This window comes from Oncorhynchus mykiss, chromosome 7 (genome assembly GCF_013265735.2).
Source record: "Oncorhynchus mykiss isolate Arlee chromosome 7, USDA_OmykA_1.1, whole genome shotgun sequence".
NCBI lineage: Eukaryota > Metazoa > Chordata > Actinopteri > Salmoniformes > Salmonidae > Oncorhynchus > Oncorhynchus mykiss.
Window position 1 is genome coordinate 66,397,797 of NC_048571.1, and position 27,509 is coordinate 66,425,305.

Sequence of the window (27,509 nt, forward strand, 5' to 3'; positions counted from 1 at the left end):
AAGATATACCCAAATCTAACAGCCTGTAGCTCAGGCACAGAACCAAGGATATGCATATTCTTGGTAACATTTGAAAGAAAACACGCTGAAGTTTGTGTAAATGTGAATTGAATGTAGGAGAATATAACAAAATAGATCTGGTTTAGATAATACAATGAAAAAAAACATACGTTTTTCTTTTTCTTTTTGTATCATCATCTTTAAAATGAACAAGATAAAACAAACATTCAGATAGGATGATGGGGACAATTTCAGTGAAAAATATAAGAGGGCAACAGTACTTGTGCAAAGATTCAGAATGATAACTTCCAAAATGAGTGTGCTACATGACATTTATCATGAAGTCACCCAGGTGTCCCACACAAGTAGCCCAAATGTACCAGTGTGGCCAAATTGGTGAAGGTATACATTTTGAAACAAATAACTATATACAAAATACCAAAATGGTATTCGAACACACCCCCCCCAAAAAATAGAGAAAAAAATATATACATTTACAAAATAACATGAGTAACTATTTGCACACTTTCAATATTTGGAAGACCCTCAGTCCTCTATCAAATCAAATGTATTTATATAGCCCTTTGTACATCAGCTAATATCTCAAAGTGCTGTACAGAAACAAAGCCTAAAACCCCAAACAGCAAGCAATGCAGGTGTAGAAGCACGGTGGCTAGGAAAAACTCCCTAGAAAGGCCAAAACCTAGGAAGAAACCTAGAGAGGAACCAGGCTATGTGGGGTGGCCAGTCCTCTTCTGGCTGTGCCGGGTGGAGATTATAACAGAACATGGCCAATGGTCAAATAATAGTAAGGCAGAACAGTTGAAACTGGAGCAGCAGCACGGCCAGGTGGACTGGGGACAGCAAGGAGTCATCATGTCAGGTAGTCCTGAGGCATGGTCCTAGGGCTCAGGTCCTCCGAGAGAGAGAAAGGTAGAAAGAGAGAATTAGAGAGAGCACACTTAAATTCACACAGGACACCGAATAGGACAGGAGAAGTACTCCAGATATAACAAACTGACCCTAGCCCCCCGACACATAAACTACTGCAGCATAAATACAGGAGGCTGAGACAGGAGGGGTCAGGAGACACTGTGGCCCCATCCGAGGACACCCCCGGACAGGGCCAAACAGGAAGGATATAACCCCACCCACCATCTTCAACCACCAACTTACCATCCTGAGACAAGGCTGAGTATAGCCCACAAAGATCTCCGCCACGGCACAACCCAAAGGGGGGGGCGCCAACCCAGACAGGATGACCACATCAGTGAATCAACCCACTCAGGTGACGCACACCCCCTCCAGGGACGGTATGAGAGAGCCCCAGTAAGCCAGTGACTCAGCCCCTGTAATAGGATTAGAGGCAGAGAATCCCAGTGGAAAGAGGGGAACCGGCCAGGCAGAGACATCAAGGGCGGTTGTTGCTCCAGAGCCTTTCCGTTCACCTTCACACTCCTGGGCCAGACTACACTCAATCATATGACCCACTGAAGAGATGAGTCTTCAGTAAGGACTTAAAGGTTGAGACCGAGTTTGCGTCTCTGACATGGGTAGGCAGACCGTTCCATAAAAATGGAGCTCTATAGGAGAAAGCCCTGCCTCCAGCTGTTTGCTTAGAAATTCTAGGGACAATTAGGAGGCCTGCGTCTTGTGACCGTAGCGTACGTGTAGGTATGTACGGCAGGACCAAATCAGAGAGATAGGTAGGAGCAAGCCCATGTAATGCTTTGTAGGTTAGCAGTAAAACCTTGAAATCAGCCCTTGCTTTGACAGGAAGCCAGTGTAGGGAGACTAGCACTGGAGTAATATGATACATTTTTTTTGGTTCTAGTCAGGATTCTAGCAGCCGTATTTAGCACTAACTGAAGTTTATTTAGTGCTTTATCTGGGTAGCCGGAAAGTAGAGCATTGCAGTAGTCTAACCTAGAAGTGACAAAAGCATGGATTAATTTTTATGCATCATTTTTGGACAGAAAATGTCTGATTTTTGCAATGTTACGTAGATGGAAAAAAGTGGTCCTTGAAATGGTCTTGATATGTTCTTCAAAAGAGAGATCAGGGTCCAGAGTAACGCCGAGGTCCTTCACAGTTTTATTTGAGACGACTGTACAACCATTAAGATTAATTGTCAGATTCAACAGAAGATCTCTTTGTTTCTTGGGACCTAGAACAAGCATCTCTGTTTTGTCCGAGTTTAAAAGTAGAAAGTTTGCAGCCATCCACTTCCTTATGTCTGAAACACATGCTTCTAGCGAGGGCAATTTTGGGGCTTCACCATGTTTCATTGAAATGTACAGCTGTGTCTCATCCGCATAGCAGTGAAAGTTAACATTATGTTTTCATTATGTTATCCCCAAGAGGTAAAATATATAGTGAAAACTAAAACGGAACCTTGAGGAACACCGAAATTTACAGTTGATTTGTCAGAGGACAAACCATTCACAGAGACAAACTGATATCTTTCCGACAGATAAGATCTAAACCAGGCCAGAACTTGTCCGTGTAGACCAATTTGGGTTTCCAATCTCTCCAAAAGAATGTGGTAATCGATGGTATCAAAAGCAGCACTAAGGTCTAGGAGCATGAGGACAGATGCAGAGCCTCGGTCTGATGCCATTAAAAGGTAATTTACCACCTTCACAAGTGCAGTCTTAGTGCTATGATGGGGTCTAAAACCAGACTGAAGCATTTCGTATACATTGTTTGTCTTCAGGAAGGCAGTGAGTTGCTGCGCAATAGCCTTTTCTAAAATTTTTGAGAGGAATGGAAGATTCGATATAGGCCAATAGTTTTTTATATTTTCTGGGTCAAGGTTTGGCTTTTTCAAGAGAGGCTTTATTACTGCCACTTTTAGTGAGTTTGGTACACATCAGGTGGATATAGAGCCGTTTATTATGTTCAACATAGGAGGGCCAAGCACAGGAAGCAGCTCTTTCAGTAGTTTAGTTGGAATAGGGTCCAGTATGCAGCTTGAAGGTTTAGAGGCCATGATTATTTTCATCATTAGGTCAAGAGATATAGTACTAAAACACTTGAGCGTCTCTCTTGATCCTAGGTCCTGGCAGAGTTGTGCAGACTCAGGACAACTGAGCTTTGAAGGAATACACAGATTTAAAGAGGAGTCCGTAATTTGCTTTCTAATAATCATGATCTTTTCCTCAAAGAAGTTCATGAATGTATCACTGCTAAAGTGAAAGCCATCCTCTCTTGGGGAATGCTGCTTTTTAGTTAGCTTTGCGACAGTATCAAAAAGGAATTTCGGATTGTTCTTATTTTCCTCAATTAAGTTAGAAAAATAGGATGATCGAGCAGCAGTAAGGGCTCTTCGGTACTGCACGGTACTGTCTTTCCAAGCTAGTCGGAAGACTTCCAGTTTGGTGTGGCGCCATTTCCGTTCCAATTTTCTGGAAGCTTGCTTCAGAGCTGGGTATTTTCTGTGTACCAGGGAGCTAGTTTCTTATGAGAAATGTTTTTAGTTTTTAGGGGTGCAACTGCCTCTAGAGTATTGCGCAAGGTTAAATTGAGTTCTTCAGTTAGGTGGTTAACTGATTTTTGTCCTCTGGCGTCCTTGGGCAGACAGAGGGAATCTGGAAGGACATCAAGGAATCTTTGTGTTGTCTGTGAATTTATAGCACGACTTTTGATGTTCCTTGGTTGGGGTCTGAGCAGTTTATTAACCTCTTGCGCTGAGCCATGCCGGATCCGGTAGCGTAATGATAGCCTCAAGCTCAATACCATAACGCAACGTTAACTATTCATGAAAATCGCAAATGAAATGAAATTAATATACTAGCTCTCAAGCTTAGCCTTTTGTTAACAACACTGTCATCTCAGATTTTCAAAAATATGCTTCTCAAGCATAGCAAACTAGCATTTGTGTAACAGTACTGATAACTAGCGTAGCATTTAGCATTAGCATCAGCAGGAAACATTTTCACAAAAACCAGCAAAAACATTCAAATAAATCTTTTACCTTTGAAGAACTTCGGATGTTTTCAATGAGGAGACTCTCAGTCAGATAGCAATGTTCAGTTTTTCCTGAAAGATTTTTTGTGCAGGAGAAATCGGTCCGTTTGGGGCGTCACGTTTGGCTACCAAAAAAAAACGAAAATTCAGTTATCCAAACGCCGAACTTTTTTCCAAATTATCTCCATAATATCGACTGAAACATGGCAAACGTTGTTTAGAACCAATCCTCAAGGTGTTTTTCACACATATCTCTTCAATGATGCACACTTCCAGGAACGATACTTCGCTGTCTGTATCGCATGGTAAAATTTTTGCCGCTGAGAGTTACGCACCAACGTAGACAAAGGACACCGGACGGGCCCCTGGCAAATGTAGTCTCTTATGGCCAATCTTCCAATGATATGCCTACAAATACATCACAATGCTGCAGACATCTTGGAGGAACGGCAGAGAGCATAAGCTCGTTCACAGCATATTCACAGCCATATAAGGAGACAACGGGAAACAGAGCCTCAAAAATCCTGCTCATTTCCTGGTTGAAGTTGCATCTTGGTTTCGCCTGTAAGATCAGTTCTGGGGCACTCAAAGATAATATCTTTGCAGCTTTGAAAACGTCAGAGTGTTTTCTTTCCAAAGCTGGCAATTCCATGCATAGTCGAGCATCTTTTTGTGACAAAATATTGCGCTTAAAACGGGCACGTTTTTTTTATCCAATAATGAAATAGCGCCCCCCTAGCTTCAACTGGTTTTAAACCACCCTTCTGGTCAACAGGAGTAGATTGCTTTGGCCCCTTGATGATCAAGCTAGGTCGTCGTGTGGAAAAGCGCTGGGGCATTCTATTCAAGTGTTTGACAACCAGATGTGTCCACCTGGACCTACTGGAGAGTTTGGATACTGAAGCCTTCCTCATGGCCCTACGGCGGTTTATCTCCCGACGGGGGAAACCCTACGAGATCCTGGCTGACAGAGGTACGAATTTCAAGGCAGGAGAAGCCAGGTTGGAGGAAGCCTTCTAAGCCATGGAACCCAGCCTCCAAGATCAGCTGATGGACCAACAAATCTCATTCAAATTTAACCCTCCAGGAGCTCCTCATTTTGGAGGAACATGGGAGCGAGAGATCAAATCTTTAAAGACGGCCATACGAGTCGTACTAGGGGACCAAACTGTCACTGATACTGTCTTGAGGACCGTCCTGATAGAGGTGGAAGGGATTATGAACTCTAAACCCTTGGGATATCTCTCTGCAGACACAGCTGACCCCGATCCGTTTACACCGAATATGCTCTTGATGGGACGCCGAGATGCGTCACTTCCTCAAGCCATGTATGCTGATACCAACCCCGTAGGCAGACGCCGGTGGCAACACAGCCAAATCTTAGCTGACCATTTTTGGGCCCGATTCATTCGGGATTACCTACCAAGTCTACAGCACAGAGGGAAATGGCGGAGAGAAATGTCCAGCCTGGAAACTGGCCAAGTATCAATGATGGTGGACCCTCAGCTGCCTTGAGCCTCCTGGCCGGTGGGCCGTATAACTAAGACCATGCCTGGGTATAACTAAGACCATGCCTGGGACCGATGGTCGTGTTAGATCAGTGGAGATCCAGGTGAAGAACCGGACATATATCCGGCCAGTTGCCCGACTAATTCCTCTCCCTGAGATGACAGAGGACGGGGAGCAATGAGCCTTTTTTGAGGAGTGTGGAATTTAACAAATTTCCTGGGTGGCTGTAGAAAAGGCCCATGGAGTTGGTGGAATAATCCTTTAATTCATTGCCATTTACTCAGCTGGGCCAGGGGCGCTTTAATTAGGTCAGGTGCTTTCTCTTCCTTATCTCCATCTGATCCAGAAGTTCTGTGCGTCCATGAATCCACGAATTCCTGCCTCAGTCTCATCCATTCCTCTGTCACCTGGCACGTGACCACCTGTTCACCTTCACTGTCAGTCATCCAACCTGTCCAGCCACCCACACAGATTCCACCAATCTTTCAATGACGTTGAATATATTATGACAGACCAGCTAGATCTACTGTCTTTATTATATTACAACAGACCAGCTGTATCTAATGTCTCCATTTCACTTTGGCCATTGTTGTGGGCCTGCCCTCCCCTCAACAGCCTCTAGGCTATTTCATGTGGGTTGGGGTGGGGCGGCAGACACACGCATCTCACATTTCATGACATTAAATGTTTATATATTGCTTCTAAAATTTAATTTAAAAAAAATCACAAATAATATTTTATATTATTAATTTCAAACAAGGGCATTAGCATGAGAAGAACTTACCAGTCCAAAACGATGTCCTCTCCCGTTCAAAAAATATTCCCCACTTGGGAATCGTTAAATTAATCGTCCTACAACAATCTCTGTCTCACTTTCCCAGTCGATTTATTCTAAAATTGTGTGTACATCTGTATATCTAGAATTAGATTTAGTTTTCCCTGACTTAGTCGCCATAATGATTGATATATAAACAGCTGAATATGCGAAACAACGCTGTGCGTAATATGTGTTGTTCCTTCCGGTATGAAACTTCAATAGTGAATTACTCTCTTTACGCCTGAGCTTACTACATGGGTTGGTCTTGCAACACATAAACATGACCTATTGCCGTTTACCTCAGCTCATGGCTATCTACACAGCTAGATTTCAAGACGATCAGTGGTCATTGGGTTAAAATACAGTCAATCAACCAAACAGCGGGCAAATCATTGGTGCACAATAATGTCATTACTTGTTGTCTTCAAATCGGTTTCTTTCAGTCAATAAGTCCCGCAAAATGACCCATCAGGTTTGATTGTGCTACAAACAAACCAGTTGATTGCAGTCAAACCAAACATGACTGGAAAAGTCACGTTCTGTGTGGGTTATTTACCTGAAATGTGTCGTCGAAAATTGAATGAGATGGAATTCACGACACAAGCGGTTCACAAAATGTTTCTTGTTAGGCTATAAAAACACATTTTATCAAACAAAATATCCTTCATTGTGTAACAATGAGCATTGGGATTGCAAACAGACGAAGATCGTCAAAGGTAAACAATTTATTTTAATGCAGTTTGTGATTATGTTACGCCTGTGCTGGTTGATTTTTTTTTTTTTATGGGGCTCTATACTCAGATAATCGCATCGTATTCTTTCGCAGTAAATCCTTTTTAAAATCTGACAACGCAATTGGATTAGCAAGATTCTAGGCTTTCGAGACCTGTGAGACACTTGCATTTTCATGAATGTTTAATATGACTATTTATGTATGTTGTGGAATTTCAGCCCGCTACCGGGTTCTGTGCTCAGAGAGGTTAACAGGGGATGCAGGATGATACATTTGTTCATTTACGGGCAAGTCCTGTGAGCCACGTAATGTCAGCAGCTACCCCACCTTCCATCTGCAGGAGCCCAGGACGGGTAGAGGGAGGGATATTAATTTTAATTTTATTTCACCTTTATTTAACCAGGTATGCTAACTGCGACCGGGCCAAGATAAAGCAAAGCAGTGTGACACAAACAACACAGAGTTACACATGGAATAAACAAGTGTACAGTCAATAACACAATAGAAAAATAGTCTATATACAGAGTGTGTAAATGGTGTGAGGAGGTAAGGAAATAAATAGGCCTTAGTAGCAAAGTAATTTCAATTGAGCAAATTAACACTGGAGTGATAGATGTGCAGATAATGACGTGCAAGTAGAAATACTTGTGTGCAAAAGAGCAGCAAAGTAAATAAACACAATATGGGGATGAGGTAGGTAGATTGGATGGGCTATTTACAGATGGGCTATGTGCTGCTCAGATAGCTGATGTTTAAAGTTAGTGAGGGAAATATAAGTCTCCAGCTTCCACGATTTTTGCAATTCGTTCCAGTCATTGACAGTAGAGACCTGGATGGTAAGGTGGCCAAAGGAAATGTTGGCTTTGGGGATGACCAGTGAGATATACCTGCTGGAGCGTGTGCTATGGGTGGGTGTTGTTATCATGACCAGTGAGCTGAGATAAGGCGGAGCTTTACCTATTATAAACTTATAGATGACCTGGAGCCAGTTGGTCTGACGACGAATATGTAGCCAGGGCCAGCCGACGAGAGCATACAGGTCGCAGTGGTGGGTGGTATATTGGGGCTTTGGTGACAAAACTGATGGCACTGTGATAGACTGCATCCAGTTGGCTGAGTAGAGTGTTGGAGGCTATTTTGTAAATGACATCGCCGAAGTCGAGGATCGGTAGGACAGTCAGTTTCACGATGGTATGTTTGGCGGCGAGAGTGAAGGAGGCTTTGTTGCAAATTCTAGATTTAATTTTGGATTGGAGATGTTTACTAAGAGTCTGGAAGGAGAGTTTACAGTCTAGCCAGACACCTAGGCATTTGTAGTTGTCCACATATTCTAAGTCAGAACCGTCCAGAGTAGTGATGCTAGTGGGGCGGGTGGGTGCTGGCAGCGAACGGTTGAAAAGCATGCATTTAGTTTTACTAGCGTTTAAGAGCAGTTGTAGGCCACGGAAGGAGTGTTGTATGGCATTGAAGTTCACTTGGAGGTTAATTAACACAGTATCCAAAGAAGGGCCAGAAGTATACAGAATGGTGTCGTCTGCGTAGAGGTGGATCAGAGAATCACCTGCAGCACGAGCGACATCGTTGATGTATACAGAGAAATGGGATGGAAGGAGGTGGAAGGAGAGGTGGCTGAGGAGTTACTCAGCACATTTTGAGCTGTGCAATGGAGCGATGGCTGGAGGGAGGCACCCGACACAGCTGTAGTGAGAGGAAGAGCGAGTGAAAGAGGGAAGGAAATGAGGGAGGGGCAGTAGGGGGGTCAGGGTGACAGTATGAGGTCTCATTAATCCGGTATGGGAGGCCTGATGCTGTGCCAGGGCTTGACACGTCTTCCCTCGGAGCTAAATGTACGCCAGCTCGGAACACTACACTCAAAACCACTTCAGGATTTTCGATAATAAGACCGGAATTACAAGCCGCTCGCCTCATGACTATTCAGAATAAGGTAGCACTTGAAATGTTGTTAGCAGTTGAGTGGGGAGTGTGCCAAATGATAGTTGACAATTGCTGTACATTCATACCCCGGTGTGACAGTAACTTGACTATTGTAATTGAACATCTGAAAGAGTTCAGCGGTGATCTCGCAAACAAACTCCAACCAGACTGTCATGCCCTGACCCTGACATTTATTCTCCATGTTGATTAGGTCAGGGTGTGACTCGGGTGGGAGAATCTATGTTTTCTATTTCTTTGTTGTTTTGCCTAGTGTGGTTTCCAATCAGAGGCAGCTGTCTATCGTTGTCTCTGATTGGGGATCATATAGAAGTTGTGATTTTCTGTTTGGGTTTTGTGGGGAGTTATTTTCTGTTTAGCTGTTTTGTTGAACTGAACTGTGCACTTTTGATTTTTCTACTTTGTTATTTTGTTGCCGTGTTCGGTTGATTAAAAATCATGAACGCCTACCACGCTGCACCTTGGTCTCCTTCTTCAACCCACGAGAGTCGTTACAGAACTCCCCACCACAAAAAGACCAAGCAGTGTGGTCTGGAGGAAGGGACGTGGGAGGACATTCTGAATGGTAAAGGATCCTGGACGTGGGAGGAGATCCTGGCTGGGAAGATTCGCCTCCCATGGGGGGCGGAGATTGGCAGAGTCAGGGTTTAGACCTGAGCCAACTCCCTGTGCTTACCGTGGGGAGCATGTGACCGGCCGGGCACCATGTTATGCGGTGATGCACACCGTGTCTCCACTGCGCAGTGTGGGCATCCAGGCTGGAGTGGGCATCAAGCCAGGACGGATGGTGCCGGCTCAGCGCTCCTGGCCTCCAGTGTGTCTCTTCGGCCCAGGATATCCTGAGCCGGCTCTGTGCACTGTGTCTCCGGTGTGTCTGCACAGCCCAGTGCGTCCTGTGCTAGCGCCCCGCATTTGACGGGCGAAAGTAACCATCTAGCCAGGATGGGTTGTGTCAGCTCTACGCTTGAGACCTCCCGTGCTCATCCACAGCCCAGTGTATCCGGTGCCTACTCCACGCACCAGGCTTCCAGTGCATCTCTCCAGTCCAGTGGGACCTGTTCTGGTTCCACACACCAGGCCTACAGTATGTCTCCCCAGGCTGGTAAGACATGTGGCAGTTCCACGCACCAGGCTTCCAGTACGTCTCCTCAGTCCGGTGAGACCTTTTCCGGCTCCACGTACGAGGCCTCCAGTGATGATCCATGGCACAAAGCTTCCAGTGATGATCCATGGCCTGAAGCCTCCAGTGATGATCCATGGCACGAAGCCTCCAGTGATGATCCATGACACGAAGCCTCCAGTGATGATCCATGGCACGAAGCTTCCAGTGATGATCCATGGCCCGGAGCCTGCAGTGAAAATCCAGCGACGGTCCCCAGTCCGGAGCCTCCGGCGAAGGTCCCCAGTCCGGAGCCTCCGGCGAAGGTCCCCGGTCCGGAGCCTCCGGCGAAGGTCCCCGGTCCGGTGCCCCCGGCGGCGGTCTGCGGTCCGGAGCCTCCGGCGATGATCTACGGTCCAGAAGTCCCGGCGATGATCCCTGCACCGGAGGGCCACTGAAGTGGGGGGAGCCTAAAGCGGGGAGGGGTCTGCATCCCGCACTGGAGCCCCCACCGAGAGTAGATGCCCACCCGGACCCTCACCTTTGGGGGGGGGGGGGGGGGTACTGTCACGCCTTGACCCTAGAGATCCTTTAAATCCTCTATTTGGTAGGTCAGGGTGTGACTCGGGTGGGAGAATCTATGTTTTCTATTTCTTTGTTGTTTTGCCTAGTGTTGTTCCCAATCAGAGGCATCAACTGTATATCGTTGTCTCTGATTGGGGATCATATATACGTTGTGATTTTCCATTTGGGTTTTGTGGGGAGTTATTTTCTGTTTAGCTGTTTTGTTGCCTGACAGAACTGTACGCTTGAGTTTTTTCTACTTTGTTATTTTGTTGCGGTGTTCAGTTTATCAAAAATCATGAACGCCTACCACGCTGCACCTTGGTCTCCTTCTTTAACCCACGAGAGTCGTTACACAGACAATAATTGGAATCCGTTTGGGTGGGTTCAGTCATTATTTGGTGTTATGGGAGCTAGAATATTTAATTGGTTGATTTATGGCTTAATTATATTTTTTACCGGAATGTTAGGAAATTGTGCAGCCAAGACTTTGAGACTATTCTTGCCATGCCATTACTGACCCCTGAAGGAGTCACCTCAGAACCCTACTTACCTGATGTATTTCCTATGCCTGATTACATGTATGATGAAGACAATGATAATCCATTACACCAAGGTGAAAACATTGAATTAATGGTGCAGCATGTCCACAGGCCATGACCATAGCAGGGGCTCTGTAAATGGTGCTCCCAAGGTAGAGTTAAGGTCCTACCATCATGGTGACCCTGTGGCAATATGTACAGTCTCAATGTAACGATTGCCTTGTGTGGTGTGATAAAGTATGTACTGATGTTTAAATCCATATGTTCTTTTCTCCCTTCTGAGAGTTAATTGCACTATGTGTAGGGTTGAAACTCAATGACAATGGAGGTAATTTACAATTATAATATACTAAGTGTAAGAAAGTATTTCCTTTTCTCTCTTTTCCTCATGTTAATAGTTGTTAAATGAAAATGATTGTAAATCATTTTCTTAGTCTCAAAAGGGAGGAAATGTGGAAAATTACATAATTAGTCATCCTATCCCATGTTTTAGAGCTTAAAGAATAGTATCTTGTTATATGCAAGTGTTTTTTTCTAACCTGAGACAAACTTGTCTTTGTGTGACTTTTTCATAAGACTGGGCGTATAGCTAAGATCAATTTTGGTGGCACCGCAGCATGTGAGACATCCCATGGGTTTACTATCTGCAGGAAGTCAGCTGGATGGAACCACGCAGGAAGGAGCACATTATAGTATGAACTGTGACAAAACGCAGTTATACGGTTGAGCCCTCGTGCTATCTTAATCTGCACAGACAAATCAATAGTCTTTTACACTATGTTCCGCCCCTGTTTCCACACATCTGCTAAACTTCCATGTAGACAAAAGAGGTTGTACTTTGACTATAAAAGCGGAGACCCGACTATGTTTGTTAAGCTTTCAACTCTGAACCGTTCTTGGTAATGATTGATTGCTTCATTTTTGCAAATCTTATAATAAAGTTATTATTAGAGGAATCTACAGTCTCTCATTTCTTAAAAATTTCCCCCACAGACTTTGTTGCTCCTAGACGTCTCCACTTCACAATAACAGCACTTACAGTTGACCGAGGCAGCTCTAGCAGGGCAGAAATTTGACGAACTGACTTTTTGTAAAGTTGGCATCCTATGACAGTGCACATTGAAAGTCACTGAGCTCTTCAATCAGGCAATTCTACTGCCAATATTTGTCTATGGTGATTGCATGGCTTTCAGCAATCGGTGAAGCTAAAATAGCCGAATCCACTTATTTGAAGGGGTGTCCACATACTTTTGTATTTATAGTGTAGCTGAGCTTTCGGTCAGTCGACTTTTAGGAAGGTACAACAAGATACTTTACAGTGAGATATTAGTAAAACAATACATTGAGAAGAGGGTAAGATAGAGATACATGGATAGATGAGGGTAGAGATAGGTGAAGATATTCAGAAGAGAGATGCCCAGAGAGAGAGAACAATGGGGTGCTGATAAGAGATGCACAGAGAGAGAGAACTATGGGGTGATGATGAAAGATGTACAGAGAGAGAGAGAGAACAATGCGGTGTTGATGAGAGATGCACAGAGAGAGAACAATGGGGGTGTAGAATTAAAAATGAAGGTGCAAGAATGAGAGAGGGAAAATAATTAAAGATAAATGAAAATCAAAGCATGACTATATTGTTATTTGTGTTATTTATCTTTTAATCAATACCTAACTTCCCATTCACTTTTAATATGTAATTCCAATTCGAGCCTGAAATTAAAACTGGAGGAAATCAAGAGCACCTAACTGGAGAACCTGGGGTAAAATTCAGTCATAAACGTTGTTGGACATTACTGGGAAAAGAATCTAGGCTATTGGTATGTGCTGAAAAGACACACTCATTCTGAAGGCAGGGGAAATTGGTGTTTGTCATAGCATACATACAGTGTCCATATTAGGTCATACAGCCTTTTTGTCATAAATATGGTATCGATATTAGGAATTAGATCATACTATAATGCTATGAGGAATGCCAAGATGTTATTGACACTTGTATCACGAACATCCATGACAGTTTATATTGTACAAAAGCACATGCGGCCTGTAGAAGTATGCAATCTAATTGCAATTTATGATAATTTCAATTAATGATTTTTAAGAAAGGAAAGGAAGGGAATTAACATCTTTCCTAAACACTATGCAGAATTATAGTCCCTCAACATAGCATATATGAGGATATAGGGACTTAGTCGCAATTTTCCCCAACTCTGCTTAGCATTTGAACACGATGAAAGTTGTTTTACAGGCTTTCCTGAGTGAGAGGAAGACACTGCAATGAATCAGAATTCCACAGAACTCCAGTGCATTATTACATAAAAAGGGCTTACATTTCCAAATGTAGTTTGTTTCAAGAGGGGGATCAAGCTTCCTTTTCTCTCTTTTTCCCTTCTCTCTCTACCCCCCCCCCTCTCTGTTTCTCTCATTTGTTATGAAGACTATCCACCATTCCTCTCCTCAACACTCACCGAGCAACATTAATCTACTCTCCAGTCTTCTCAGTCTTCTCCACCCAAGCGAAGTGAACGAGGCGGGGAGTTGAAGAGAAGAGGAAATGGCTCTGATTTAATTGATGGTTTCCGCCGCCACACTGGCCCACGGCTGACTACGTCGCTCAGCGGCATTTATGATGTATAAAATTACATTATGGAGGTACACCACCACACACAAAGCCTAACCAACACACCTTCGTCCTTCTATTCTCTACTTCAGCAGCTCCTTAGAAGTGTATTTTTACACTTTGTATGTGTGTGTGTGTGTGTTGAGACTTTCTCACACACATTCAAATGTGCAAATATACACATACACACACCACACACACATACACACAAATAGATGAATGATAACTTAGGTTGTTAGATTGCACTTCACACAACTAATGCTATGGAGTGAGAATGGAACCCACAATGCTCAAATGAGCCACACAGGAATTGGTAGGTATAATTTAGCGCTAGCAATAGTGCTGTCGTGGTGAGCTAGTATTTAGCATTTAGCTCCAGGAGGTGCTCAGTATCAATTAATCTTGGTTGGAGGATTCCTGATTTCCTGCTTACTCTCTCCTGATTCTGGGTATCTGCCAACTGGGGTTTTGGGAAAAGAAGGGAATTTATTTAAAGTTCCAGGAATTTCGCAACCCTAGTTGTGTGCCGCGGCGGAGATCTTTGTGGGCTATACTCAGGCTTATCTCAGGATGGTAAGTTGGTGGTTGAAGATATCCCTCTAGTGGTGTGGGGGCTGTGCTTTGGCAAAGTGGGTGGGGTTATATCCTTCCTGTTTGGCCCTGTCCGGGGGTGTCCTCGGATGGGGCCACAGTGTCTCCTGACCCCTCCTGTCTCAGCCTCCAGTATTTATGCTGCAGTAGTTTGTGTCGGGGGGCTAGGGTCAGTTTGTTTTATCTGGAGTACTTCGCCTGTCCTATTCGGTGTCCTGTGTGAAATTAAGTGTGCTCTCTCTAATTCTCTCTTTCTTTCTCTCTTTCTTTCTCTCTCTCTGAGGACCTGAGCCCTAGGACCATGCCTCAGGACTACCTGACATGATGACTCCTTGCTGTCCCCAGTCCACCTGGCCGTGCTGCTGCTCCAGTTTCAACTGTTCTGCCTTATTATTATTGGACGATGCTTGTCATTTATGAACATTTGAACATCTTGGCCATGTTCTGTTATAATCTCCACCCGGCACAGCCAGAAGAGGACTGGCCACCCCTCTAGGTTTCTTCCTAGGTTTTGGCCTTTCTAGGGAGTTTTTCCTAGCCACCGTGCTTCTACACCTGCATTGCTTGCTGTTTGGGGTTTTAGGCTGGGTTTCTGTACAGCCCTTTGAGATATCAGCTGATGTACGAAGGGCTATATCAATAAATTTGATTTGATTTGATAGTTGCAAAGTAGCATTTAGCTGCGTTAATAACCTCTTGGTGTTAGGGGGCAGTATTTTCATTTTTGGAAAAAAAAAACGTTCCCGTTTTAAACGGGATATTTTGTCAGGAAAGGATGCTAGAATATGCATATCATTGACAGCTTTCGATAGAAAACACTAACGTTTCCAAAACTGTAAAGATATTGTCTGTGAGTATAACAGAACTGATGTTGCAGGTGAAAGCCTGAGATAAATCCAATCCGGAAGTGCCCCAGGTTTTGAAAGCGCTGCGTTCCAATGACTCCCTATATGGCTGTGAATGTACCATCAACGAGCTTACGCTTTCTGCGTATTCCCCAAGGTGTCTACAGCATTGTGACGTAGTTTTATGCATTTCTGTTGAAGAATAGCCGTATGGGGGCACATTGCGTAAGTGGTCACATGGTGGCTCCGAGAGAGATTCTCGCGTAAAGGTTACTCCAATCGATCCTAGAGAAAAAGGAATTGTCCCGACGGATATATTATCGAATAGATATTAGAAAAACACCTTGAGGATGGATTCTAAACAACGTTTGCCATGTTTCTGTCGATATTATGGAGCTAATTTGGAATATTTTTCGGCGTTGTGGTGACCTCAATTTCCGGTCGATTTCCTTAGCCAAACGTGAAGAACAAACGGAGCTATTCCGCCTACAAAAATAATATTTTGGGAAAAAATGAACTTTGGTTGTCTACCTGGGAGTCTCGTGAGTGAAAACATCCAAAGTTCATCAAAGGTAAACAATTTAATTTGATTTGAAAGTTTGCCTGATGCTAGCAAGGCATAATGCTAGGCTAGGCTATGATAAACTTACACAAATGCTTGTCTAGCATTGGCTGTAAAGCATATTTAGAAAATCTGAGATGACAGGGTGATTAACAAAAGGCTAAGCTGTGTTCCAATATATTTCACTTGTGATTTTCATGAATAGGAAGATTTTCTAGGAAGATTTATGTCCGTTGCGTTATGCTAATTAGTGTCAGATGATGATAACGGTCCCGTTCACGGGCTGGGCGTCACTACAGATTAAATTTACCAAAGATTCCAAATTACATCGTAATCAATCTAAATAATTTTCTGATGCCCCATACCAAGGAAATAACCCGCAGCAAAACTAAGTTTCGAGGACCGTCATGATTAAATTGTGAAATGCTCCTTCTAACTCATCTTAATCTGCTTGGAATAAAGGAGTTAGTTTTCTGCATTCTGCATTTTCTGCATTTACCAAAAACCCTGTCCAATTTGTTGGTTACTAAAGATATGATTTATCACCACAGATCCAATAATGATCGGTAAATGTGGCTGAGTCATATTGATGTGGAGAGTGAATGTCTGTTTCTGTTTGAATAGTGGTGTACCCCACATTCAGTTAACCTCTCTGGTACCAGTGGGACGGTAGCGTCCCACCTCGACAACAGCAAGTGAAATGGCAGGGCGCCAAATTCAACACAAATCCCAAAATTGTAAATCCAACCATAGTGTCCGATTTCAAATAGGCTTTACGGCGAAAGCACACAACGCGATTAAATTAGGTCAGCGCCTAGTCACAGAAAAACATACAACCATTTTCCAGCCAAGGAGAGGGCTCACAAAAGTCAGAAATAGCAATTAAATTAATCACTAACCTTTGATGATCTTCATCAGATGGCACTCACAGGACTTCATGTTACACAACAAATGTGTGTTTTGTTCGATAAAGTTAATTTTTATTTCCAATAACCTCAGTTGAAATTGACGCGTTATCTACAGTAATCATTGTCTCAAACAAACATCCTGTGATATTTCAGAGAGCCACATCAAATGACAGAAATACTCATCATAAACATTGATGAAAAATACAAGTTTCATACATAGGATTAAAAGACTACATACACAGCAGGAGGTGTTTTCTACCATCAGACCACCAAGGGTTTCCCTCATGATTCCGGCTGTGATGATCATTGTATACTTCCGTTGCATTGTGGCCCATTCTTGCTCTGGGCTGTTCTGCTCCACCCAGGGCCCATACAACAGTTGCAATGAGAAGACTGACCACGAAAGCAACAAACATGATGCGCTGAGTCCAGTCCTGGTCCTCCCATGGCATCTGGGGTTGCCTACACCTTCCTGCAGTAGCTGACATGAACCCACGTAGACCTCTCTGCGACTTTCACCGCTGGGTCGCCAGGAGCAACTGGAATGGACCAGTCCAGCACTGTTGGTGCCAGGTCTTTCTGAGGAGGTCCTTGATGACCACCCAATTGCCTGGTTGAAGTTTGTGGCATGGTCCTCCCTTTGACTCAGGTAAAGATGCTTTTACTCTGTGGAAAATAGACTTCAGAACATTAAGTGCAGCATAGTAAATTACCATTTGGTCCTAGCAACCCATCAATGTTAAACCTGTTCTGTGTGAATGGAGTGTTTGACAATCTCATGGATCTTCCTGTAAGTAGTTCATGAGGTGCTAAACCAGTGGTACGATGTGCACATCCAGAGCCAGAGGCATTGCTTTTACCCATGGCAATCCTGTCTCAGCCATCAGTTTAGTCAATTTCATTTTCAGCGTTTGGTTAGCTCTCTTACAAGACTACCACTAAATGGATGATAACGACAATGTGTTTGCGGGTCAATCTGCAAACTTTCAGAGATGTTCTGAATAACATTATTATACAAAATGAGAGCTGTTGTCTGACGTTAATTTGGACGGCAGACGCCACCTAGGGATGATTTCCCTTAGTAGGTTCTTTGCTACAGCCATTGCTGTGGCATGCTTACAAGGAAATGCCTCTATCCATTTGGAGAAGGCATCAAACACAACCAGACAGTACTTATATCCCTGGCATGGAGTAAGCTCAATGAAGTCCATCATTATGTGCTCAAAAGGTCCTTCAGGCCTTGGGTGGGCTGACGTAAGCATCAGAATACCTCTGCCTGCTTTTGTTAGTCATACAAATCAAACACTTAGCACAAAATTCCTCAGCAAAAACAGAAAATCCAGGAGAAAACACACAAAATTTGGTAAAATTTCAACAACTCCTGCTTATGACAACTTAGTCACATAGGGGAAGCAAGATCAGGGTAAAACGGGAAGGCTGTTTGGCCCCAGCCAGAGGTTCCTCTGTATGTCAAAGGAACACTTCTTCCTCCATTGTCTCACCTCCCCAGGCCCTGCACCTGATGCAGATCAGAAACATCCTGTAATGTAAACATATTTCTATAGCAGAAACAGGAAGTGAAACCATTTGGAGAGTGGAGGAAACAATTGGCTTTTGCAGCCATATCATTCCCTTTAGAGACAGGGTCAGATGCGTTAGTGGGAGTTTGACAGAAATGGATGTAGGCAAGAGAATGGCTTCCAACAGGTTTGCAATCAATTTCGAATGTAAAATCGTCTTACCAGATGATGTAAGGAACCTACGATGTTGCCACAATGTTTCAAAATCGTGCACCACCTCAAACGCTTATCTGCTATCAGTATAAATGGTAACAGTTTTATCCTTAGCTAGAATTGCCAACCCTAATAAGTACAAATAATTCTGCAGCCTGAACTGACAGATTTTGTTTTATATATATATATATATATATATATATATATATATATATATATATATATATTATTTCACCTTTATTTAACCAGGTAGGCTAGTTGAGAACAAGTTCTAATTTGCAACTGCAACCTGACCAAGATAAAGCATAGCAATTTGACACATACAACAACACAGAGTTACACAGGGAATAAACAAAACATAGTCAATAATACAGTGAGTGCAAATGAGGTAAGATAAGGGAGTTAAGGCAATAAATAGGCCATGGTGGCGAAGTAATTACAATATAGCAATTAATCACTGGAATGGTAGATGTGCAGAAGATGAATGTGCAAGTAGAGATATTAGGGTGTAAAGGAGCAGGTGGCGAGGTAATTACAATATAGCAATTAAACACTGGAATGGTAGATGTGCAGAAGATGAATGTGCAAGTAGAGATACTGTGGTGCAAAGGAGCAAGATAAATAAATAAATACTGTATGGGGATGAGGTAGGTAGACAGATGGGCTATGTACAGGTGCAGTGATCTGTGAGCTGCTCTGACAGCTGGTGCTTTAAGCTAGTGAGGGAGATATGAGTCTCCAGCTTCAGAGATGTTTGCAGTTCGTTCCAGTCATTGGCAGCAGAGAACTGGAAGGAAAGATGACCAAAAGAGGAATTGGCTTTGGGGGTGACCAGTGAGATATACCTGCTGGAGCACATGCAACGACTGGGTGTTGCTAGCAGAGACTTGTAGATAACCTGTAGCCAGTGGGTTTGGCGACGCGTATGAAGCGAGGGCCAGCCAACGAAAGCATAGAGGTCGCAGTGGTGGGTAGTATATGGGGCTTTGGTGACAAAACGGATGGCACTGAGATAGACTACATCCAATTTGTTGAGTAGAGTGTTGGAGGCTATTTTGTAAACGACATCGCCAAAGTCAAGGATCGGTAGGACAGACTTTTTCTCTCTCCCATCAGGTGGTCCACCTTCCGTGAGGCCGACATGGTTGCTGTATGGACAGTGGAGAGGACATGGATGTCTCATTTGTCATGCCATTTTACTGCCAGCTGTTGACATTTCTTATTCATTTAGGTCATTTAGGATGGCAGTATAATTTTTTGAGGACTTCTGGAAATGAATGGTGGGATGTGAACGATGGTGGACGACAACCCCCCCCCCCCCCCCCTTGAACATGCATACTATAAATAGACCAAACTCATCTTGTGTCCTCTCATTATCTTTGGTTTCTGTGAGGAAAAAAAGCATGGCAGCGCGCAGAAACTACCCATCGTAGGATTACTTTCAATTTCTAGAGAGGGTTTTACTCAATTATTTCGATCAGTGGTGAGCTCACCCGTGATGTGATTAATTATAAATAGCCATTTCTATTAGCTAATTCATTGTTAGCAAGACTGTGTTTGTGCGAAATGTTTCTGAAAAAAGTGTGGCCAGCTCAAATGCTGATTGTTGCGTCATTTGAAACTGTCCGTTCTAAATAAGCCTTCTAAATAAGCGTTTGGTCATGTTGTGCATAATTAACCTTTCTGATCTCCCCATCCCGGATCCGGGATCGTGAATACAGACTCAAGCTCATTACCATAACGCAACGTTAACTATTCATGAAAATCGCAAATGAAATGAAATAAATATGCTAGCTCTCAAGCTTAGCCTTTTGTTAACAACACTGTCATCTCAGATTTTCAAAATATGCTTCTCAACCATTGCAAAACAAGCATTTGTGTAACAGTATTGATGGCTAACGTAGCATTTAGCATTAGCATTCAGCTGGCAACATTTACACAAAAAAACAGAAAAGCATTAAAATAAAATCATTTACCTTTGAAGAACTTCAGATGTTTTCAATGAGGAGACTCTCAGATAGCAAATGTTCAGTTTTTCCTGAAAGATTATTTGTTTAGGACAAATCGCTCCGTCTTCTGCGTCACGTTTAGCTATGAAAAAAACCCTGTATCCAGGATTGTGTAAATCTATCAGCAAGCTCATTAGCATAACACAACGTTAACTATTCATGAAAATCGCAAATGAAATGAAATAAATATGCCATCTCTCAAGCTTAGCCTTTTGTAAACAACACTGTCATCTCAGATTTTCAAAATATGCTTCTCAACCATAGGAAAACAATCATTTGTGTAAAAGTAGCTAGCTAGCGTTAGCATTTAGCGTTAGCATTAGCGTTAGCATTAGCGTTAGCATCCAGCACGCAACATTTCAACAAAAACATAAAAGCCTTCAAATAAAATCATTTACCTTTGAAGAACTTCTGATGTTTTCAATGAGGATACTCTCAGTTAGATAGCAGATGCTCAGTTTTTCCAAAAAGATTCTTTGTGTATTAGAAATAGCTCCGTTTTATACATCACATTTGGCTACCAAAAAAAATCAGAAAATTCAGTCCTCAAAACGCGAACTTTTTTCCAAATTAACTCCATAATATCGACTGAAAACATGGCAAACGTTGTTTAGAATCAATCATCAAGGTGTTTTTCACATATCTCTTCATTGATACATCGTTCTTGGACACATGGTTTCTCCCCTATATCAAATGGAAAAGTACGAGCAGCTGGCAATTGCGCACCGAATTCCACGCAGGACACCAGGCGGACACTTGGAAAATGTAGTCTCTTATGGTCAATCTTCCAATGATATGCCTACAAATACGTCACAATGCTGCTAAGACCTTGGGCGAACGACAGAAAGTGTAGGCTCATTCCTTGCGCAATCACAGCCATATAAGGAGACAATGGAAAACAGAGCTTCAGAAATTCTGCTAATTCCTGGTTGATGCATCATCTTGGTTTCGCCTGTAGAATGAGTTCTGGGGCACTTACAGACAAAATCTTTGCAGATTCTGAAACTTCAGAGTGTTTTCTTTCCAAAACTGTCAAGAATATGCATAGTCGAGCATCTTTTCGTGACAAAATATCGCGCTTAAAACGGGAACGTTTTTTATCCAAAAATGAAATAGCGCCCCTAGAGATTTAACAGGTTAAAATATATCTGCATCTGACTGGAAGTGTATGGAGACTTTTTCCTGTTTCTCCTGTTTTGCCTTTTGCTTCCAGCACCTTCAGAAATCAAATCGCAATCGAATCAAATCAAATTTTATTGGTCACATACACATGGTTATCAGATCTTATTGCGAGTGTAGCGAAATGCTTGTGCTTCTAGTTCCGACAGTGCAGCAATATCTAACAAGTAATATCTAACAATTCCACAACAACTACCTAATACACACAAATCTAAGCAGTGGAACGGAATAACAATATATAAATATATGGATGAGCAAAGTCAGAGCGGCATAGACTACGATGCAATGGATAGTATAGAATACTGTCACGTTCTGACCATCGTTCGTGTGTGTTTTCCTTGTTTAAGTGTTGGTCAGGACGTGAGCTGGGTGGGCATTCTATGTTGTGTGTCTGGTTTGTCTATTTCTATGTTTGGCCTGATATGGTTCTCAATCAGAGGCAGGTGTTAGTCATTGTCTCTGATTGGGAACCATATTTAGGTAGCCTGTTTTGTGTTGGGTTTTGTGGGTGATTGTTCCTGTCTCTGTGTTTGCACCAGATAGGACTGTTTAGGTTTTCACACATTTATTGTTTGGTTAGTTATTTCATGTATAGTTCCTTTATTAAAGAACATGAATAACCACCACGCTGCATTTTGGTCCGCCTCTCCTTCACCACAGGAAAACCCTTACAGAATACAGTATATACATATGAGATGACTAATGAAAGATATGTAAACATTATTAAAGTGGCATTATTAAAGTGACTAGTGTTCCATTCATTAAAGTGGCCAATGATTTCAACCAGCCTCTCTGTACTAGAGATAATCAGCTTTGGGTGTGCTGCAGATTTAGCCTATTACAGTGCCTTGCGAAAGTATTCGGCCCCCTTGAACTTTGCGACCTTTTGCCACATTTCAGGCTTCAAACATAAAGATATAAAACTGTATTTTTTGTGAAGAATCAACAACAAGTGGGACACAATCATGAAATGGAACGACATTTATTGGATATTTCAAACTTTTTTAACAAATCAAAAACTGAAAAATTGGGCGTGCAAAATTATTCAGCCCCCTTAAGTTAATACTTTGTAGCGTCACCTTTTGCTGCGATTACAGCTGTAAGTCGCTTGGGGTATGTCTATCAGTTTTTCACATCGAGAGACTGACATTTTTTCCCATTCCTCCTTGCAAAACAGCTCGAGCTCAGTGAGGTTGGATGGAGAGCATTTGTGAACAGCAATTTTCAGTTCTTTCCACAGATTCTCGATTGGATTCAGGTATGGACTTTGACTTGGCCATTCTAACACCTGGATATGTTTATTTTTGAACCATTCCATTGTAGATTTTGCTTTATGTTTTGGATCATTGTCTTGTTGGAAGACAAATCTCCGTCCCAGTCTCAGGTCTTTTGCAGACTCCATCAGGTTTTCTTCCAGAATGGTCCTGTATTTGGCTCCATCCATCTTCCCATCAATTTTAACCATCTTCCCTGTCCCTGCTGAAGAAAAGCAGGCCCAAACCATGATGCTGCCACCACCATGTTTGACAGTGGGGATGGTGCGTGTTCAGGGTGATGAGCTGTGTTGCTTTTACGCCAAACATAAAGTTTTGCATTGTTGCCAAAAAGTTCAATTTTGGTTTCATCTGACCAGAGCACCTTCTTCCACATGTTTGGTGTGTCTCCCAGGTGGCTTGTGGCAAACTTTAAACGACACTTTTATGGATATCTTTAAGAAATGGCTTTCTTCTTGCCACTCTTCCATAAAGGCCAGATTTGTGCAATATACGACTGATTGTTGTCCTATGGACAGAGTCTCCCACCTCAGCTGTAGATCTCTGCAGTTCATCCAGAGTGATCACGGGCCTCTTGGCTGCATCTCTGATCAGTCTTCTCCTTGTATGAGCTGAAAGTTTAGAGGGACGGCCAGGTCTTGATAGATTTGCAGTGGTCTGATACTCCTTCCATTTCAATATTATCGCTTGCACAGTGCTCCTTGGGATGTTTAAAGCTTGGGAAATCTTTGTATCCAAATCCGGCTTTAAACTTCTTCACAACAGTATCTCGGACCTGCCTGGTGTGTTACTTGTTCTTCATGATGCTCTCTGCGCTTTTAACGGACCTCTGAGACTATCACAGTGCAGGTGCATTTATACGGAGACTTGATTACACACAGGTGGATTGTATTTATCATCATTAGTCATTTAGGTCAACATTGGATCATTCAGAGATCCTCACTGAACTTCTGGAGAGAGTTTGCTGCACTGAAAGTAAAGGGGCTGAATAATTTTGCACGCCCAATTTTTCAGTTTTTGATTTGTTAAAAAAGTTTGAAATATCCAATAAATGTCGTTCCACTTCATGATTGTGTCCCACTTGTTGTTGATTCTAAACAAAAAAATACAGTTTTATATCTTTATGTTTGAAGCCTGAAATGTGGCAAAAGGTCGCAAAGTTCAAGGGGGCCGAATACTTTCGCAAGGCACTGTATGTACCTTCCTATATGAAATCTATCTATGCAATTTATTTTCAAGCCAGGAAAAGCAGCATACATTCAGGTAGCACACATTTTCAAACAAAACTGACACATGTTTTTCGGCATGGTAAAACCTTTAAGCCTTTAATAGCAGGTATAGCCTTTAATTCCTTTCTCACAGGTAGATAGATGCTTTCAGTTTTCACAACAAAGCACTTATGTGTGTGTGTCCACACGCTTGTGTTTGTTTGTGCATGTGCTCTTGTGTTTGTGTGGCTAGTAGTCATGTCAACAGAGATACCACATAAACCTTGTTAAGGCAGGTTTGATCGAATCCAGTCCCCTATCTCTGAGGGTATGAGCGGAGGGATCATGTGAGATCTGACCAGTACAGCTGTGGCTTGCCTCTCTCCGATCCCCTTCCGCCAGCCAACCAGTGTGTGGGTGCATAGGTATGCAAGTATTTGTTTGTTAGAGTGTGTGTTAGAGTGAGTGTGTACAGGTAGAAAGGCAGGCAGGCAGGCAGGCAGGCAGGCAGGCAGGCAGGCAGGCAGGCAGGCAGGCAGGCAGGCAGGCAGGCAGGCAGGCAGCCTGCCGCAATTAGGCTTGTTTTTGCCTGCCTGCCTGCCTGTCTTTCTACCTGTTGGCCTGTGAAGAAGAGCAGAGCAGAGCAGGGGAACAACGGGATAAATTATTATTTATGATCTGGCACCTCACACCCATCCAAGCCAGGATTCATTACTGCAGCAGGCTATCGCTGGGATCCACAAACACACACACTGTATCACACACATACTCAGATGCCTATACACACTCACTCTAACAAACAAATAATTGCATACCTATGCACACACACACACACACACACACAAAAAGACTGGCTTTAAGACTACTTCATGTAATGTGTACTGTATTCACTCTCTTTTTTCTCACTAACAATGCTGAAATATGTTAGTTTGAATCTCTGAAGAATGCAAATATCTCTGTTCATCTGTGTTGATCATTTCATGCTTTGAGACAACTCTTGCATCATCTCTTCTCATCATCCTGATCAGAGTAATCACTTTCCTATCACCTACCACTATGTTTCTACATTTTTAATTGAACCTTTATTTAACCAGGAAAAGCCTATTGAGACCCAGAGTCTCTTTTTCAAGGGAGACCTGGCCAAGAAGGCAGCAACAATCAATACATTACATAATTAAAACATATAACAACACAATACAACAACATGATCCAGCCTAAAAAAGCATTTACACTCCTCTGTAACAGAGTCTCCCATCCATATTTGAAATTCATTCTGTGGCACTAACGTATCTTGATGAAGCATTTATTGTAGACTATTCCATGCATCTGGTGCACAAGAAGAGAAGGCAGTCTTCCCTAATACTGTGAATGTCCTGGGGACTTGAAGTAGCAACCATCTAGCAGTCTGGGTATGATAACTGCTAGTGGTGAAGGAGACCAGACAACAGAGGTAAAGAGGGAGTTTACCCAAAAGGGTTTTGTAGATGAACACATACAAATGTATCTTTCTGAGCATATAAAGTAAAGTCCAACCTACCATATGGTACAATGTGCAATGGTGGGTGAGTGACTTCGCATTTGTAATAAAGTGCAAGGATGCATGATAAGCAGAGTCCAGTCTCGGTAAGACGGAGGAGGTTGAATGCATATACAACAAGTCACCATAATCAATGAGGCCTGCACATCCAATCAACCCTTCAAGCTTCAATACACTTCTCAGTGGGTGGAAGAGGTCATGAGATAGGGTGGAGGATATGTGTTCGTAGGTATGATGTAATGATGATGCTGTGTTGAAATCTAGGTTAAATTTTACTCCTGGGATGAATTCCTAGTCTGCAGATGATGAGGTCAGCATTTGGAAATGTGTACTTGATAAGATAGAAAGAGTATTTTAGTAATCTGCACATCACATGAGACTTTAATTCTGCACAACACATTATACTTTGATTCTGCACATCACATTATAATTTGATTCTGTGTGAGAAAGTATAGAAACAAAAAGACCGGCAAGTCACTCAAGCATTGGTTACTGAGCGACCTCTGTAATACAGGCCTTTCGTATCTTTCCGATTTTGTTGCCATTGTGTTCCAACATTATGGTTAAAGATAGTTATACATTAATTGTCTGGAACTTCGAAAAACATTGAAATAGTATTGTTATTCTTCTTCTGTGACACTTATGGGCTAAACCTATGAGACAAGTGTGTCCGTACTCGATTGTGTCCTTACTCTGAATGTGATGACTGCACACATTGAACAGGCACAACAGTAAGTAGCGTAGCTGCTAGCCTAGTCTGAATAATCATCTGAATCAAAGCATTTAATCATTTTTCTGAAGCTGTTATTCGGATGTAGCAGCACACATACAAGAAACGCACCCACAACAAACGCGGCGGCAGAAAAAAAGAGTTCCTTTCGTGGAGCCAGTGGGAAAAGAGGAACTGTATTTCCTTGCCTTTATCTCACTCCATCCCAGACAATGGATTGAATTTCAAAAAGCCAATAAACAAGGGAGATGTCCATTCTGCTCGCACTTATCACAAGCGTAAGTTCCACTCTCATTCCGTCCTCCCCCTCTCTCTTTCCCTCCTACTGTAATGGGCAAAAAATGAAAAGGGAATGAGAGAAGAGAGGGAGATGAGGAGGAGAGGAGATGCCGCCTTCGTGCCCTGGCACTGGCAGTTCTTTCATTTAAACTTAGAGAAAAAAATGCAGAGGCCATGGGTTGATGTTTTTTGATTAACTGAATGAGGCTTTTGAGTGAGAGAGGGAGAGCAGTGAGATCCCTTGAGAGATGGTGGTTGGAGGAGGAGAGGGACTCGGAACTGGGAGTGGGGAGAGCAGATAATAAATATTCTTATCTGTTATTGTCATTGTAATGGAACAGGGTGGGAGAAGAGAGGGGGAGGAGGGGAGGGGGGTGACAATGGAGTTTCATAACCAGGGAAGGTTCCGTAGCCTGGGGTATCAAGGGAGGAGAGGGAGTGGGCAAATGTAATTATTGATGGTGGATTGGGAGCCCATTCTGGAAAAGAGAGGGACAGAAATAGAAGGTGACAATGAGGCCTGCACTATCAGTAGGCTGAACAGGAAGAGGAAATGAGGCTGATAAATAGAGTGGCTATGTTCCAAATGGCACCCTATCCCTATTTAGTGCACAACTTTTAACCAGGGCCCATAGACTGTGGTTTTACAGCGGCACTCAGCAGTTGCTAAATTTATTTTTTTACTTATTATGAACCTATTGATTCTTGAAGAATATACAGTTGAAGTCGGAAGTTTGGAGTCATTAAAACTCGTTTTTAAACATTCCACAAATTTTTTGTTAACAAACTGTCTTGCCAAGTCGGTAGGGACCTCTACTTTGTGCATGACAGAAGTAATTTCTTCCAACAAT